Raw genomic sequence first — 15077 nt, forward strand, 5'->3', positions numbered from 1 at the left:
CGAGCCCAACTGCCGAGGCGCTCGCCACCCCGCGGCCGGAGGCCCGGGGGGCGGGGCCGGGAAGCCCCCGCCCCGCCCCCGCCTCAGCCAACGCCGCCGCCGCCTCGGTCGAGCCCCCAGCCGCGCGCCAGCCCGCCGGCCGGCTGGCAGCCGCCGCTCTCCGGAGCCGCCCCCGCCCGCCCCCTCCGCGCGTCCTCCCTCGCTCGCTGCGCAGCGGAAACATGGCGGCGGGCAGGGAGTGAGCTGCTCCGCGTCGCCGCTGCGCCCGCAGGTAAGCGCCTCGGCGGCCGCCTCCGCTCTCCAGGAAAGCCCGCGCCCTGAGGGGCTGGGCCGCCAGGGGCCGCCCCGGGCGAGAAGGAGGCGCCAGGACCGGCCCGGCCGCTGCCCCCGCCCCTCGGGCCCGACTGTTCGTCTGTGTGTCCCGGCCGGTCGGCCTGTCTGGGGTCCGAGCGCGGCCGTCCCCGGCCGTGTTCTTGGGCCCGGAGCTCCGGCGGCTCGTTCTGCTTACGCGGCCGGGCCAGCGGGGCCCAGTGTCCGGCCCGCGGCCCTGACTCAGTAGAGGCGCCCCGGGGGCCCCGCGAGGGAAACTCAAGGACACAGGGGGGCGGGGACCCTCTGGAGGGTCCGCATCGCGGGCGGTCCGAACGGCGGTCGCTCTGTCCTGGCCGGCGGCGCTGGGTCGGCCGGAGAGTGTTGGCTTTGGGCCGAGGGCCGGGAGTCGGAGGGGCTGTCAGTCTGCTCGGACAGGAGAGCTGAGAGATGCCTGTGGATCCTCGCCGGCCGGATCCGGTTCGGGGCGGGCGAGGACCGAGGTCGGCGGACAGCGTGGCCCATCCGAGGGTCGGGGGTGCGAAGGGCGGGGAGCTGTCAGCAGCGGTCCTCCGGGCTGGCTCCGGCGGCGGGAGCTTCGCCGGGACAACTCACGTGTGCCGCCGGAAACGGGCGCGGAAAGCAGGTTTCCAACCTCCGACGGGGGCGGGAGCCGCTGGGCACCGAGGTGAGCCAGCGGCCAGGAGGGCTGGACACGTGGGCACAGCTGTGGGCCAGCCCCGGAGGAATGAAAAGGGGTTTCCAGGAGATAGGTGAACCCCAAAACATCTCCAGACTGGAAGGGAATTTAAAAGTCATCTAGGGTCCCTTTCCCTCATCCCATACCAAAGTAGCTTTGAAAATCCCAAATTCTACCCTAATAATTTGACCAGTCTGAACATCTCCTCCAGTGATGGGAAACCGATCTCTTCCCAAGGAAACCCAAAACCTATTAAGTTTCTGCAAGAAGCTCTGTTGGCCCCAAGGATTGACCTGCTTAAATATAAAGTACTCTATTCCGTTTCTCACTTCTGTGCCGTGTTTTGAACTTAAAAAAATCTAGTCCTGTTTGTTTAAACCAACTAAAAGAGTTATTATTTTGTGGAAAATTTGGGGTTTTCCCTCATTTTAAAAAATGTCTATAAACACTTTATCAAATGAGCAAATGTATATCGATTGGAATGCACCATGCAAATAGAAGAGCTTATTATTTTTTACACTGGGAAAGAATTGAGTCTGGCATCCCTAGTTTGATGCCAGACTGCAATTTAATATTTAGTTGGAGAGGGAAATGCTTTATTACATTGAACTCTTTGCTCTCTTTCTAACTGCCAACACAAGGCCCAAAATTACTATGAAAAGAACATTTTTTTGTTGTTGCTCATATACCAGCATTATTTTTTACTTGCTTTTTCATCACTGAGCCTTGGTTTGTGGGGTTAAGTTTTTAAATAGTGTCTTTACCAACAACTTAAACCCCTGCCTAAGCAACCCTGCAGGTTAGTAATTTTTTAAGCTTAGCAGAGATGTGATGACCTTGTAGATAAAGTGCCAAGCTCTTATATCCAGGATGCTGTTTATATTCTAAGCAAAATTTCACTGTTTTTATAACATAGACAAGCACATAACATAGACAACACAGCGGTCAGAATTAGTTCTTTATCTTTGTTCTTATATCTTCATTTTTTCAATTGGTCAGTGGTTTTGAAGTTCCTAGCACACGTCAAGTTTTGATCTCTTTTATGTTTGTGCAAATGCTGTTTCCCTTTTATGTAAGTTGGGTAAAACTTTGTATAGCATCATTCTTTACAGAACTGTGCAGACTCAGGAAAAGCTCTGGTTCCTTCCCTTCAAAGGACTTGGAGTTAATGGTAGGAAATACTAAAAAACTGTGAGAAAGCACTGGTGTGAACATCCCACTGAAAATGTAAACTCAACATCTTCTAACCTTTACTCTATACTTAGTGTGTCTACTATGTGTCAGGCACTGTGCTATGTACTATGTTTAGCTGGGTAGACAGAGATGAATAAGATGCATTTCCAATCCTTGTGAAGTTGGTAAATTAGATGCTGAAATAGGTCATCTCAGGATAAAAGGTGAGAGCTATGCCTGTGATGCTGTGGTTGCATCAAGGGGAGGGTGCTTAGACTAGCCCGGGACTTGAGGGAAGGCTTGAGGAAGAGATGACACCTGACCCAAGTCTTAAATGGTACGTAGAAGTAAGTCAGGCAAAGATGAGTAAAAAATGTGCTTCAGACAGAGAGAATAGCTTGAGTAAAAGCATCAGTGTGAGAAAAGGAATGGCTTGCCTAGAGAACCACAAGCAGTTTGGGACTGCTAAGAAATAACAATGAAGATGTTAAGTGGTAAGTTGTGAGGCCAGAAATACAGTCCGAGGCCATGTCATGGTAGACCCTGTATGCATAAGTATCTTGAAATGAATTCAGTGGGTGATTTTTTTTTATCACTGAAAGGTTTTTATAGATATGCTTGAATAACATTTTTAAAATGTGGTTATAGGGATGAGGAGAGAGGGATGAAGTTGAGAGAATCTGTGAGGCTTTATGATTGATTGGGTGTGTAGATCAGAGGGTGAGGAGTCCAGGGTGATGCTCATGTTTTTGGTTTGGGTGACTTGGGGGATGATGGTGACATTAACTGAGACAGGAAACACTGGATAATGATTTCAGTTTGGGACTTAGAGGTTCTGTGATTTCTTGAGTTAGGTCAATGAGCAAATGTAGAAGTAAGATAGAAAAAAAAAGGTTGTGGTCAGAAAGTGGAATATTAGAGTTAAATTGTCTGATGTGGAGCTCTTCTAGGTGACAGCTAGGTCTCTGTGTGTGAGATGCTGAAGTACAGCAGAGGTGAAGGTCAGGTGAAGCTGAGTATGACAAGGAACTGCGAGGCTATTGTATTGAACGAGTCTTCTGCATGGATAGTGAAATGATTTAGGATGCTAGGACGCAGGGAAGAGAGAGGGATTGTGACCCAGGTGCAGTGAATATAGGGGATTAATCTGGAGGGTGGTAGATGACAGATGAGGAGGAGGGGTAAGGAGTGATATAGCCAGGTGGTGGAAACCTCAGAGGAGGAGGAATTTTTAAACACAAGAATAGAAAAGTAATGGTTTTTGACTTTTCCTTCCTAGAAGCAGGATTCTGATCTCTTCATCTTTATTCAGGTCTCATATTAGTCATTCTATTGGCTCTGAAGAGTCTCTTCTAACTCTTGGAAAGTAAGAGGGCAGATATCCTACATCAAATCCTTTCTGCTGATACTTAATGATGAAGTCCATGGTGGTTTTTTTCCCTGATGGTCAGTGGATAGATAGGAAGCAATCAGTAGTGAGGATATACTCATGGTTTCTGGGAAGAGTATAGTGGCAAGAGCCTGGGCTTTGGGTTAGAAAGATGGATTCAAATATAGGCTCTGTCACTTGCTAGCCTTAGGACTATAAGCAAATTGTTTAACCTCTGTGACTTTCAGTGTCCTTATGTGTAAAAAATAGATTTCTACTTCATGGAGTGTCACAAAGGTTACATGAAATAATGTGTGTGTGTGTGTGTGTGTGTGTATATATACACACTAGAAAAGCAACTGGCACTTCAGAGATGCAAAGTAAATGTTAGTTCTCTTCCAACTACCTTTAAGGGACTTAAGCTCTGATGGCAGAAATGAAATTTTTTCATGCTTACCTAAATTGTAAGGCAATAAGTACTCTAAGGGAGGTAAAGCAAAGTGATATAGGAGTTCAGAGGGTGGAGCCATCATTTCTCAACAATTGGAACAAGGTTAGGCTTTACACTCAAGGTGAATTTTATTTGAGCCTTGGAGAACAAATTTAAATAGATTAAATAATTTAGGTAGAGCTCCAAAATGGGGAAATTATAGGATATGTTTTTAAAAATTGATAGTTGCCAGAGGTCTAGTATTGTATTTGTGTAAGTCAGTAGTGAGAGATGTGGCTAGAGAGGTGGGCTGGGGCCATAGTATTAAAGACCTGAAACTTTGGAGTTTAGACTTGATTCTAGATATACGAGGGAGCCATAGATTGTACATCCTCCCTTTCTACCTCAGTTTCCTATCTGTAAAATCTATAAGCATTAATTTAGAAACTTTGGATTTGTGTTTGAAATAAATCAAGTAAGAAATTCACATTTGAAAATAAGTTCCTATGTAGACCAGTTTTCAGTTAAAATAACTACTGGGATTTATTTTGGAGTTGTAGCTTAATCTTTGCAATAACCTTGTTTGGTAGATAGGCTTAGTGGAGTTAAAAGAAACATACAAGATCTCACTGGTAGAAAGTGACTAAAGATGTTCTAATTTCAATTTCTTTCTTATACTGCCATACTGATTTAGATTTGAAAAAGAAGCCTGGGTCCTCAGTGTCACTGAATATTAATAATACAACCCAGGGCTGGTCACTTTGCTTCTGTGATCCTCAGTTCCCTCATTTGTAAAATGAGGGAAGGTATAGGTCTAGGGCTTAACACTTTACATAATGTGAATAAGTACATACTAGATACTCAGATGTTGCCCCCACCCCCCCCCCCCGCAATCTGTAAATGAGGGAATTTAACCAAACCATTGTCAAGGCCTTAGTGCTAACTCCCTAGCTATCAGGGAACTGCTAGAACTAATTATTTTGATAACCTTTGGCCATATAAACCCAGCAAGTCTTATCCTCTGTTACCTTTGTCCCAGCTCCTCCAATCATCTGTCTTCTGTACTGTTATTCCTGTGCTGACTCGGCTTCCTCTTCCTCTTTCCCAATCTTGCTTTTTTTTCTTCCTTTCAAACCTTTCCACTTGTTCTCTGAAACTCCTGTTTTCTACACTGTTAACCATTTTATGGGATGTTTTAATGTGTGTTCTGGCCTTAAATGGAAGCCAGGGGAGTAAGATCGCTTACTCTACCCCTTCTGAATGGGTGCAGCTCATTCTCCCAGACCACTCCTTGCAAAAGGAGAGAGATAAGGATGACTGTAATTTTTTATGCACCACTATTTCACACATTTCCAGACCTCTGCTTCTCTGCGTTCTTAAAATCCCTGTGCTCTCTGGCACAAGGGCTATGCCACTCTTGTCTTCTAATATAATAGATCTTCTCTATCATTTAGGACCTAGCACACACAGTCTTCCTTTCCATCTCAATTTTTGGCCTTACCCTGAGTGACTTCAGTATTCACATGGATGATCGTTTCTTCAACACATTGACCTCTTCAACTGAAGTGATCATCTTTTTAGCTAATGAGCTCCCATAGTCACACCATGAGCTTTGTTCTCACGCAAAGATGGCCCACCTCTGAAATTATAAATGAAGACATGCAGATTTGTTCAAAATTTCTTCTCCTGCCTGACCTTTGAGGATCTACTAGATCTTTTCTTTGACCCCACCAAGGCCTGTCTTCACTTCCTTCCCTATCCAGCTTAATTTTCTTAGTCTCTTGCTATTTCATTCACTCTCTTATCATTATCTTTTATTCCCTTGCTCTTTTGTCCTTCTGTCCCTGTCTGGGCAAAATCCCGAACTAATCTCTCTCTTCTTGCCTATACTAGCTCTACTGAGCCCTGCTGGAAAAAAAATCACACAGTTATACAGATTGCTGCCACTGGGGAGATGGGAAGATGAAGAAGGATAGGTGATTACAATTGCATATTATTGAAGTATGTCACACATTTTTCTATTTAATTTGAAACATACAATAACCCTGTTAGAGAGGATGCCAAATCATTATAAACTCTATTTACTGATAAGGAACTGAGGTGTAGGTGGATCAAATGATGTGCCCAATGCCAAATAGCTAGTAAATGTCAGAATGACAACTTAAAACCAGGTCTTCTTACTACAGATTCTGTGTTTTGTCCAGAATGACTCATTGCTTCCTATGACTTCCTTTTTAAGACTGTGCTGTCTGAACCTCCTGCTGGTTCTGTTGTAAGTAGTCATATATTAATTTCCTTCCATTTTAAATCATATAAAGGCTGATGCATTATTTTCCCCTCTGTATTTACTATAGTTGTTACCATTGTTAGCTTTTAAAATTGAAGCGTATACATATTGTATATTCATTTTAATCACTATGTCTATTGTTCATTGATGTATTATGGGCACATTTCTAAGTGTTTTCTTATGTAGTAGAATTGCTTTACACTCACTTTTGTAGACTTTCCTCTGGGGCATTCAAACATGGTGGAACTAGAGGCTGTTTTAGTCATTATGTTCTGCAAAGTATAATAGAAAACATGAGAGCAAGCATACTTGTTCTTGGAGATATTTAAGAAGAGAGCAGACAGCTGTTTGTCTTAGGTGATTTAAAACTTTGGACTTCCAGTCCTGATTTTTTGGTGCTCTGTCTTATCTCCAGTTATCTCAAGGGACTGCCAGAAAGTCTCCAAGCTAAATTAAATTTATTTCTTTAAATATAAAAGTTTATAAAACCTAATAGGCATAGAGGGTCACAATTCCAAAATAAGAGCTTAAAACATTGTCTAATTTTTTTTATGTGTGTTTTTTCAGTTTTTCATTCATTCATTCAACAAATATTTATTAATGTCTGCTAACTGGCAGACACTGTGCTGTGTACAGTGACAAAGATGGAATTCACCTGTGAAGCCATCTGGTCCTGGACTTTTGTTTGTTGGGAGTTTTTAAATCACAGATTAAATTTCAGTGCTTGTAATTGGTCTGTTCATATTTTCTATTTCTTGCTGGTTCAGTCTTGGGAGATTGTATCTTCCTAAGAATTTGTCCATTTCTTCTAGGTTGTCCATTTTATTGGCATATAGTTTCCTGTAGTAGTCTCTTATGGTCCTTTGTATTTCAGTGGTGTCATTTGTAACTTCTCCTTTTTCATTCCTAATTTTATTGTTTGGGCCCTCTCCCTTTTTTTCTTGATGAGTCTGGCTAAAGGTTTATCAATTTTGTTTATCATTTCAAGGAACCAGCTTTTCGTTTCATTGATCTTTTCTACTGTTTTCTTCATCTCTATTTCTGCTCTGATTTTTATGATTTTTTTCCTTCTACTAACTTTGGGTTTTGTTTGTTCTTTTTTTAAATTAATTTATTTATTTTTTGGCTGTGTTGGGTCTTCGTTTCTGTGCGAGGGCTTTCTCTAGTTGCGGCGAGCGGGGGCCACTCTTCATCGCGGTGCGCGGGCCTCTCACTATCGTGGCCTCTGTTGTTGCGGAGCACAGGCTCCAGACGCGCAGGCTCAATAGTTGTGGCTCACGGCCCCAGTTGCTCCGCGGCATGTGGGATCTTCCCAGACCAGGGCTCGAACCCGTGTCTCCTGCATTAGCAGGCAGATTCTCAACCACTGCGCCACCAGGGAAGCCCTGTTTGTTCTTTTTTCTCTAGTTGCTTTAGGTGTAAGGTTAGGTTCTTTATTTGAGATTTTCTTATTTCCCGAGGTAAGCTTGTATCACTCTAAACTTCCCTCTTAGAACTGCTTTGGCCATGTCCCATAGGCTTTGGATTGTCATGTTTTCATTTTCATGTGTCTCTAGGTATTTTTTGATTTCCTCTTTGGTTTCTTCAATGATCCATTGGTTGTTTAGTAACATATTGTTTAGCCTCCACGTGTTTGTGTTTTTTGCATTTTTTTTCTTGTAGTTGATTTCTAATCTCATAGAGCTGTAGTTGTAAAAGATGCTTGATATGATTTCAGTTTTCTTAAATTTACTGAGACTTCCTTTGTGGCCTAGCATGTGATCTATTCTGGAGAAAGTTCCATGTGCACTTGAAGAGAATCTGTATTTGGCTGCTTTTGGATGGAATGCTCTATAAATATCCATTAAGTCCACCTGGTCTAATGTGTCATTTAAGTCCTGTGTTTCCTTATTGATTTTCTGTCTGGATGATCTGTCCATTGATGTAAGTGTAGTGTTAAAGTCCCCCACTGTTATTGTATTACTGTCAACTTTCCTTTTATGTCTGTTAATATTTGCCTTATATAGTATATTGAGGTGCTCCTGTGTTGGGTGCATATATATTTACAATTGTTGTATCTTCTTCTTGGATTGATCCATTGATCATTATGTAGTGTTCTTCTTTGTCTCTTGTAGCAGTTTTTATTTTAAAGTCTATTTGTCTGATATGAGTATTGCTACTCCAGCTTTCTTTTGATTTCCATTTACATGGAATATCTTTTTCCACCCCCTCACTTTGAGCCTGTATGTGTCCCTAGGTCTGAAGTGGGTCTCTTGTAGACAGCATATATATGGGTCTTGTTTTTGTATCCATTTGGCCAGTCTGTATCTTTTGGTTGGAACATTTAATCTGTTTACATTTAAGGTAGTTATAGATATGTGTGTTCTTATTGCCATTTTCTTAATTGTTTTAGTTTGGTTTTGTAGGTCTTTTTTCTTCCTTTCCTCTTTTGTTCTCTTCTCTTGTGATTTGATGACTATCTTTAGCGTTGTGTTTGGATTCCTTTCTTTTTTGTGTGTATATCTATTACAGATTTTTCATTTGTGGTTACCATGAGGTTTTAATACAGCAGTCTATATGTATACATGATTGTTTTAAGTTGCTGATCTCTTAATTTCAAATGCATTTCAAATATCCTGCATTTGTACCCTCCTCCTGTCACAGTTACTGGTTTTGATATCATATTTGTGTGTGGACGATTTCCTACCTATCCTGTATGTTTGCCTTTGCCGGTGAGCTTTCCCATTTTCATAATTTTATTGTTTCTAGTTGTGGCCTTTTCTGCTTAGAGAAGTTCCTTTAGTATTTGTTGTAATGCTGGTTTGGTGGTGCTGAAATATTTTAGCTTTTGTTTGTCTGTAAAGCTTCTGATTTCTCTGTCAAATCTGAATGAGAGCCTTGCTGAGTAGAGTATTCTTGGTTGTAGGTTTTTCCCTTTCATCACTTTAAATATATTGTGCCACTTCCTTCTGAACTGCAGAGTTTCTGCTGAAAAATCAGCTGATAATCTTATGAGGATTGCCTTGTATGTTATTTGTTGCTTTTCCCTTGTTGCTTTTAATATTTTCTCCTTGTCTTTAATTTTTGTCTATTTGATTACTATGTGTCTCAGAGTGTTCCTCCTTGGGTTAATTCTGTATGGGACTCTGCGCTTCCTGGACTTGGGTGACTGTTTCCTTTCCCATGTTAGGGAAGTTTTCAGCTGTTATCCCTTCAAATATTTTATCAGGCTCTTTCTCTCCCTTTTCTCCTCCTAGGACTCCTATAATGCAAATGTTGGTGCATTTGACGTTGTCCCAGAGGTCTCTTAAACTGTCCTCATTTCTTCATTCTTTTTTCTTTATTCTGTTCCATGGCAGTGATTTCCACCACTCTGTCTTCCAGCTCTGTACAGTGACCAAGGTGAATGCCATAATTTTAAAAATGCACAGATAGGCCACAGAGTTAAAGAATATATTTATGGTACATATAACAGCTAAATATTACTGTCTGTATTAACTAGGGATTCCTACAAATAGGTTAGAAAAAGACAAATCAATAGAAGAATGACAAGGTATAAAAGAGGCAACCTAAAAGTTTATTAGCCATTCGCTGGTAATTAGTTCCTGTAGGAAAATTAAAGTTCTAATGAGATGTCATTTCATACCTATTAGATTGGCAAAAATTAAGAAATCTGATAATACCAAATAATGGTGGGAATGTAGAGTTAAGGGAGCTCTTGGACACTGTTGATGGAAATAGAAATTGCACAACCATAGTGAAGAAAAATTTGGCAATATCTGTTAAAACTAAAACGCACATAACCTACAATCCAGCAATTCCACTCCTAGGCAGATACCCTTTAGAAACTCTCCTATGCATGTATAAATATTTATGCAACATTTTTATAGCAGAAAGTTCAAACTAGTCCAAATGTCTATTTATAAAAGAAAGAAAATATTGTAGTATATTTACCTAATGGAATCCCATACAATAATGAAAATGAATGAACTAGATCTATATAGTAACTTGGGTGAATCTCACAAGTAAAAAGTTAAGTAAATAAAGCAAATGGCAGAACACATTTATATTGTATAAAGCCCAACATTCATGTATTATTTAGGGAAGCATACTTACATAATAAATGTTTAAATAAATGCATGGTAATGATAAATATCAAAGTAAGGATAGTGGGTATCTCTGAAGGGTAAGGTGGGGAGAAAAGACCAGTAATACTGCTGGGAAGAGCACACAGGAGCCTTAACTTGTATTGGTAAATATTTTTTCAACTAAGCTGTGGATATATGGGTGTCCATTCATTATTCTTTATATATCTGAAACATTGTATTATATATGTATTTTTAAAGAATAATAGCATGTAGTTCTTGTTATGAGTTTAATGCAGGGAGGGAAGGAGCAGCAGAAATATAAAGAGATGTTATTAGAATGAATCATGTAACTGTTTTCTACAGGTCTGAAATGGTCTAATATAGGCAACTTCAAATGGCTCAACATCATTCAATCTAATGTAACAAGGGCTCTCATTGAAATATATTCAAAGTAATATGGGAACACAAGGGCAGGAACAATTGACTACCAAGGCAGAAGGAGAGAGATGGTCTTTGGAAAAGCTTCAGAGAGAGAGAGAGAGAATGACATTTAAACTGGATCTCAAATGTTGGGAAGGAATTCACTAGATAGAATGAAGAGAAGAAGGCCTTCCACATAGACAGAAGTAAAGACCCCTTTGCATGGATGGAATCCCCCAGGTGGAATATGTGGAGGTCACAGAAATGTAGCAGAGGAAGAGACTAAGGAGGAGAACAAAAACAGCAAATATCTGTATAGCATTTACTATGCATTTTATGTACCTGTAAACTCATGTAATCCTCCCAGATGGGGAAACAGGCACGTAACAGTTAAGTAACCTGTCCAAGGTCACAGGACTAGCAGATGGTGGAACCAGGATTTGAACTCCAGCGATCTAGGTCCAGAGTCTCTGCTCTTGGCCAGTAAGCTATTCTCTGGATCACTACATTATAAGCAAAATCAGGGGAAACCGGTGTTTTGAATGCCAAAGGAACAGCAGTAAGTTTCAAAAAGAAAGGAATAGTCAGCAGTGTGCAAGGCCCTACGGAGATAAAGTAGGAATACTACAAAGAGACCATTGGATTAAAAAAAAAATCATTGTGCTCTCAGTTACAGTAAGGGATACCAAGATGATAGAGATGTGGGTATCTCAGAATAGTAGTGATTCAGTCCACCAGTTCAGTGGACCAATGATTATAATTCCATTTAATAATGAAGAAGATGGAGTCAGGGAGACTATTCAGAATAGATCCTCTCTCTATTTAAGTATTTGATATATCAACACAGCTGAAAGGATTTTCATCCTCTGCTGTCTATATCGTAGTTTCTCTAAAACTAGGACTAATACTGAAAATTTTGTTTATTCTTCTGTATCTTCTGGTTTTAATAAAGATAGAACTTAAGCTATGTTGATGTAGTGGATTTTCAGAATTGAGTGATATTCTAAAGATCAGTAGTTCAATTTCCAATATTTCATACACGGGAAGGTGAAAGATACCTTATAAGTACCGTGGTATGTGGAAAGAATTAAGGCTTGGTGGTTAGGAGTCCCCACTCATGTCCTAGTCTGCCACTCACAGGCTTTATGATTTAGGCAAGGGGGTGCAGTAGGTGATCTCTAAGATTTCTTCCAACTCTCAAGCTCTGTGACTAGTAGGTCAACTATTCAGTGAAGAAAATGACGCCTAAAGGAGGGACATGGTTTGTCCAGGGTCATGAAAACTGGAATTGATTCTCTTGACACTCGGTCCAAGAAATCTGATGGAAGAATCATCGAACATTTGAGTGGCTGCTGTATATCAGGCAAGTGTTAACTACGTAAAAACATACATGCACATGAATCGTTTCACAGTTTATTCATCCAGTGTAAAAGTAACAGCCATCATCATCTGTGTTTGTTTATGTATATCCTGCCTTATTCCAGAATGTATTTAAAGCATACCTATTCTGTGTAACAAACCATGCTTAGAAAGGGAATAAACTTAAGTGTCTGTCAGACACACTGCAAAATGCAAACATGTGTTGATCTCACCCACCCTCATATAAATATTATTAGCGCCATTGTATATGTAAAGTAACTAAGACTCAAAGATATCTGGCCAACATTATACAATTTATTGGACTCAGTTTCAAACCCAGACCATCCTGACTTCAGCCCTAATGCATCTTTCCATTTTACCATGTATACTTCCCACAAGCAGTGTTATATATCTCTGAGGCTTCATCAGTACAAGAGGCAAGGTTTACCTTAAGAATTACCTTGTTTTTTAGCTGAATATATCCTGTTCCACCACAATAGGTAGACTAGAAGGATCCCTGAATAGAAGAATGAAACACTTTAGTGAATCAGTCATTCTTATTTTTAATTTGAGCAAACTTATGAACAATTTCCTTGTTAGGGTTAGTGCTCATATTTTAATAAATTGCAGGGACTTCCCTGGTGGTCCAGTGGTTAAGAATCCGCCTTCCAATGCAAGGGACGTGGGTTCAATCCCTGGTCGGGGAACTAAGATCCCACATGCCGCGGGGCAACTAAGCCCGTGCACCACAACTACTGAGCCTGCGTGCTGCAAATTACAGACACACTCTGGAGCCCATGCACTGCAACTAGAGAGAAGCCCACGCGCCACAACGAAAGATCGCACATGCTGCAATGAAGATCCCACGTGCTGCAACCAAGACCCGATGCAGCCCCAAAAAATAAATAAATAAATAAATAGCAAAGTTTCTGTACCCCCTCAACCCTTGGTGTACATCCACTGCCTCCTTAACCAACAGATATTTGCCAGCTATGTACTAAGGATACAAAGATGAGAATAAGATAAGATTCCTTCCCTCAGTGAGCTTACTATCCAGGTGATAGTTGGGATAAAAAGTTATTATAACTTTACCTCTGTGGTCTTCCTCCCCAAAACCTATAACTCTAGTCTAATCATGAGAAAAACGTTAGACAAATCCCAATTGAGGGACATTCTGCAAAATACCTGAACAGTATTCCTCAAAACTATCAAGGTCATCAAGCAAGGAAGGTCAGCCAAAAAGAGCCTAAGAAGACATGACTACGAAATGTAATGTGTTATCCTGGGAACGGTAATGGGATCCTGAAACAGAAAAAGGATATTAAGTGGAAACTAAGGAAGTCTAAATGAAGTGTGGACTTCAGTTAATAGTGTATCAGTATTGGTTCATTAATTATAACAGATGTACCATGCTAATGTAAGATGCTAATAATAGGGGAAACTGTGCAGAGTATATGGGAACTCTGAACTATCTTTGCAGGCTTCCTATAAATCTAAAATTGTTCTAAAATAAAAGCTTATTTTTTGTAAGTAATAATAAAGTTAAAATAATTTTATATGCTATTTCTTTGGAATTTAAACACATTTCTTCATAAAATGTTCCCAATTTGGTTGACTCATTTGATGGGACCAACAAACTGCAGTCTGTTGATTGATGCATGTGCTACATGTGTATGCTAGGTGCGTGCCATATAAATCTTTTCTATCTCAGTGTCTTATACATACAGATGACAGAAATAGGCCAAGTGCTAGTCAACAGAAAGGACTCACACAAATGTAAAAAAAATTCTTACTACATAATATTGCTCGTTAATTGAAAACACAGAACACTTATTTGTAGGGATTGTGGCTAAGTACCCATGCTGGCTTGTGAGCAAAAATGATTCAGTTCACATAGGAATGTTATTTTATTTGATCTGTTTGTGTGACACTATAAAAAGGTGCTAATACCTATTTTCACTGTATATGAGTGTGAGTTGGATAGTTATTTTTTCTAAAAATGCTTTATAAGATTAGTGTGATTCTTGGAGTGAGATCAATTTAAAAGTCCTGGACTTAGTTTTAAGAAAAAACTTCTTGAGAAATCGCTTAATCAGAGTTTACAGTTCTTTCACTAAGTGTATCTTCCTCATCAATTATAGTTGTGCCTACATTTAAGGGAAACCACTCACAGAAATTTATCTTCAAAGGATATATTCTGTAAATAATTATTTAATGACTTTAGATGTCCTGTCTCTATAGAAAGCTTAGAAAATAATACTAACAGATACCAGTAGAGCTAGCAATTCTCTTGCTTCTTTATTGATCCAGAACTTACTCTCCAGACTCCCCAACTCTTAATGCTCTTATTTCCACAACACCTCCACTTAATTATTTAATGCAACTTTACTTAATGAATAAGCAAGGATTGCTTATTTGGGCTGAATTCTATTAACTGCCTTAACAATAAATAGATTTTTTTAATGCTGACCTTGACAGTTAGGTGTCAAAGTTGCCTTCTTGAGAACAGCTAGTTGAATTTGGTAAAAAGTAATGTTTTTATTGACTTCTTTATTCTTTTAATATGTTAAGTTCCCTAATGATGGCATTTAAATTAATCATTATCTGAAAGAGAAATGTCAGTTCAGGCAATCTACTAATTCGTTTCTGATTATTAGTTATTAGTGAAAACCTGTATTTAGGTGCTTAATACAGTAAATGTTAAAATAATAAGTACTTAATACATACTAGTTATATCCAAATTTGAATTAATGGACTGTATTCATTATACCTAATTTTTTCTTTGTGTGCTCCTATACCTTATATTGAGAAGGAACTGTATTTTGCACTGAACACATTTTGGAAGTAACTTTGTTGTCTGATGGATAGGGGTTTAAATCCCATGTCTGCCACCTCTAATCTACCGAAAAGATCCTTAGATCATTCTGTTGATCAGACAGGTTCAGCAGTCCCCGATGTATTTG

General features: G+C 40.0%; 1 protein-coding gene across 6 annotated transcripts in view; it reads left to right on the forward strand.

Moving 5' to 3' along the window:
* Positions 1-130: 130 nt before the first annotated feature.
* SCMH1 (Scm polycomb group protein homolog 1) overlaps positions 131-15077 on the forward strand; it is a 194709-nt gene continuing 179762 nt past the window's right edge. For 5 of the 6 annotated variants that reach the window (XM_082387946.1, XM_082387952.1, XM_082387957.1 and 2 more), the window contains exon 1: positions 215-271. The gene's annotated coding sequence lies outside the window, so the exon portion shown is untranslated. Of the gene's footprint in view, positions 272-15077 lie in introns of all 6 variants that reach the window. The other variant, XM_082387950.1, reaches the window with a different exon arrangement.

The sequence above is a fragment of the Balaenoptera borealis genome (genome assembly GCF_965194805.1).
Source record: "Balaenoptera borealis genome assembly, chromosome: 1".
Taxonomy (NCBI): domain Eukaryota; kingdom Metazoa; phylum Chordata; class Mammalia; order Artiodactyla; family Balaenopteridae; genus Balaenoptera; species Balaenoptera borealis.